Consider the following 4,115-nt stretch of genomic DNA (forward strand, 5'->3'; position numbering starts at 1 on the left):
GGGAAGGTTCCATGAAGTTCAGTAGGAAGTGGCAGCTGGGCACAGTGGCTCACGCCTGTAGTTCCAGCACTTTGGGAGGCCGAAGCAGGAGGATAGCTTTGAGCTCAGGAGTTCAAGAACAGCCTGGACAACATGGCAACATCCGTTTCTACCAAAAAAAAAAAAAAAAAAAAATGAGCTGAGCATGATGGCTCACACCTGTAGTCCCAGCTATTTGGATGGCTGAGTCTGGAGAATCACTTGAGTCCAGGAAGTGGAGGCTGCAGTGAGCCGAGATCCGGCCACTGCATTTCAATGCCAGCCTGGGTGACAGAGTGAGATCCTGTCTCAAAAAAAAAAAGAATGTGGAAAAGGTTCCAAACTGTTTCATAAAAGGGTAATATGCTTTTTAAGTATTATCCCATGACCCAGAAATAAAACTTTAGAACACTAAATAATTGTGACGTGATGATAGCCTTTGCTTCCATAGGATGAGAATTTGGCTTAGTATTGGTATTTGTAATCCCTGAAGAATTTCTGTGTCTTGAAAGAGTCTAGAGATGTAATGAAACTGTCACAATAAAAGTTTATTGACATTTGGATTTCAGTTCTAGGAATATATGATGGGTTATTAATAGCCTTATGAAGAATGGACCTTGTATACATTGCAAGGATATGTAAACATGTTAGTATTGGAGACACACAAATTGGAGTGTGCCAATTTCTTATCATGGCCACCTGACCAACCCTATAAAAGGCATTCAGTCAGATAATAACACTCACCCTGGGTGTAAGCACTGCATTGTTAGAAGAAATAGGCAGAGACACAAAGGATGTGGAAGACAAACTTATGTTCCTGTGAGTTTTATTTTTTAATAATTTCAGCTGTTATATTAGATTCAGGGGGTACATGTGCAGGTTTGTTACATTGGCATATTGCTGTGATGTTCAAGTTTTGGGTACGAATGATCCCATCACTGTGGTAGTGGGCATAGTACCCAACAAGTAGTTTATTAGCCATTGTCCCCCTCCCTCTCTCTCTTTTCTAGTAGATACCGGTGTCTATTGCTCCCTTATTTATTTATTTTGGAGGGTCTCACTCTGTTGCCCATGCTGGAGGGCAGTGGTGTGACCATAGCTCACTGCAACCTGGAACTTCTGGGCTCAAGCAATCTTCCCACCTCAGCTTCCAGAGTAGCTGAGACTACAGGTGTGTGCCACCACACCTGGCTAATTGTTTATTTTTGTAGAGATAGGGTCTCGCTTTATTGCCTAGGCTGTTCTCAAATCCTTACCTCAAGCAATCCTTCCACTTTGGCTACCCAAAGTGCTAGAATTACAGGCTTGAGCCATCATGACCAGCCTGTTTCCATCTCTATGTGCATGTGTACCCATCCTGTGAGTTTTATAAGCTTGCAGCCAGACACATTGTTACCTGCCCTCCCCTCTCTGAGGGTTCTTTCTTTCAGCCAGCTCTGGGAGTAACTGGACAGAGAAGAAATGCCTCAGGTGCTGCACTGCTCCTTGGACAGGCTGATTAGATACAAAGCAGAAATAGAAACAGAAAAGAAGGGGCACGGTTACTTGAGCTAACAAGGAGCAGGGAGAGGAAGGACGTTGTTCATCCATTTCCCTGGAGCTCTACTACTATTATTACTCCACTTTTCTGCTGCTTTGTTGATACCAGGGCAGAAAGAAAAACCTTGGAAGAAGTTACTGGTGTGGGTCATGCTTCCTACTCCCATTTCTCTAGATAGGTCGGCACACTCACCCACTCATCCTCTCAGCAAGAATGCTTGCCCTGTGCTGTGTGCTGTGGATCTAGGGGCAAATATAAACAGAGGTCCTGCCTTCCTAGAGCCTGCAGGATTCATTCCTTCAGCTCTGGCACTCCTGTGGCTCCCTCCTTTTGGGGTCCAGGGACCCTGATATGGCAAGAGAAAATTCTTTCTTTTTTTTTCGTTTTTTGACACGGAGTCTCACTCTGTCGCCCAGGCTGTAGTGTAGTGATGCGATCTCAGGTCACTGCAACTTCTGCCTCCGAGGTTCAAGCGATTTTCCTGCCTCAGCCTCCTGAGTAGCTGAGATTACAGGTGTGTGACACTATGCCAGGCTAATTTTTCTGTTTTTAGTAGAGACGGGGTTTCACCAAGTTGGCCAGGCTGGTCTCGAACTCCGGGGCTCAAGTGACTGACCTGCCTGGGCCTCCCAAAGTGCTGGGATTATAGACTTGCACCATGACACCCAGTCAAGAAACAGTTTTTTTTTTTTTCCATGAGTTTGTTCATTGTTGTACACTTCCTCTAATATATTGAATTTTTTAGCAGTGTAAAATAATTTCATTTAACAAATACAATTAATATTGGCAGCTTTTCATCATTGGCTTTTATTTAATTTATATCTCTAAATTACTTAAAATTAAATAATGAAGAATAAACTCAGAATTGGAATGGAGAGAAGTTCCTTATGTTATTGGGTATGGTTGTAAATATCAGTATTTGTATTCTGTTTTTCAGCATCTAGGCCCCATGGGATCAAGAAGCAACTCTGTAAAATAAAAGCAGTCAACACTGTCTTTAGTTTCTATCCTCCTTAGTTTGTGTTTCTCTTCCTAGATCCCTACTGTGAACTGTGCTAGGTGGAGCTGCTTGATTTATAATGTGTAAATGAAGTGTACATTTGAATATGTCATAGGTGGTGTCCTTATTCAACCTGGACGAAAAGAAAAGGAGAGAAAAATTCACAATTCAAGAGGATGAGCAGACTTATCTACTAATGAGCCATTGCAAGTCATCTAGAGGACTTGAGAGAGGAGCCTAGGTAGGTCTTTTGTGTGCTCTATGTTCAGTGATTGCTTGAGGCCAGGGGGCTGGGGATAACTCCCTGAGCAGCCCAAGAACTCTGCACTCATCTTATACACCAGCTGTACTGAATCCAAGCTGACCTGCTCACATTTGTGTGCCATTTCTATGAGGAAGTCTCTTGAGAATGCCAACAGCTCAGATACCTGCTCGTCATTACCAGATCTACCCCTCAAAGCACAACGTCTGCTGGTGGGAGGGTGAGTAGTTTCAATGTTTTGTACAAAGGAGAGTATATTTATTTCTAATTTCAGAGTTTCTCTTGCTCCTGTCTAGACACTTCGGAGAAAAACAGATTCAGGTCACCAGTAAAGTTATGTTCTATAATAAGAGAAGACTTGTGCTAAATCACTTGTAAAGACATTAACTGTCATCTGCCTGAAGAGTCTTCTCTCACCAAGCTTCTGCAGATCTTCTGAGGTACCAGAAATAGTGGTTAGTTCTCACATGCTGTTCTGCTTCAGCTAGCTTCATGTGGCCACCTGCAGAAATAGTTCTTGGTTTCTCTTCCTTGTCTAGATGCTGGTCAAGGCAGCTTTCAGAAAAACACAGATTTTCATATTCCCATTCACACGTGCAAAGTGAATTAGGGTACCAAAGAATTACCTAGATTATTCAATCTGTAAAATCCTTTGCCTCAATTGAGTGAATATTGTATATCAACACTTTTTCCAGCTACATATTTATACTATAATGGGAACCCATTTATACTATATATACTATTTATACTATCATAGTAGGAATTGCAGAATCATAAGAAATTCAGGGCTGGGCGCGGTGGCTCACGCCTGTAATCCCAGCACTTTGGGAGGCTGAGGTGAGCGAATCACAAGGTCAGCAGTTCGAGACCAGCCTGACCAACATGGTGAAGCTTCATCTCTACTAAAAATACAAAAATTAGCCAGGCGTGGTGATGTGTGCCTGAAATCCCAGCTACTCGGGAGGCCGAGGCAAGATAATCACTTGAACCCAGGAGCTGGAGGTTGAAGTGAGCTGAGATTGTGCCACTGCATGCCAGCCTGGGCGACAGAGCGAGACTCCATTTCCAAAAAAAAAAAGGAAGGAAGGAAATTTAGAAGACACAACCACAAGAGCTTTCCTTTATGTATTTATTAAGGAGACAGGGTCTTGCTTGTCACTCAGTCTGGAGTACAGTCTCATGATCCTAGCTTACTGTAGCCCCAAACTAAGTGATCCTCCAGCCTCAGCCTCCTGTGTAGCTGGGACTACAAGGTGCATGCCATGTTGGCTACTGGTTTTTTTTTTTTTTTTTTT

The sequence above is a fragment of the Rhinopithecus bieti genome, unplaced genomic scaffold, assembly GCF_001698545.2.
Source record: "Rhinopithecus bieti isolate Rb0 unplaced genomic scaffold, ASM169854v2 scaffold_49953, whole genome shotgun sequence".
NCBI lineage: Eukaryota > Metazoa > Chordata > Mammalia > Primates > Cercopithecidae > Rhinopithecus > Rhinopithecus bieti.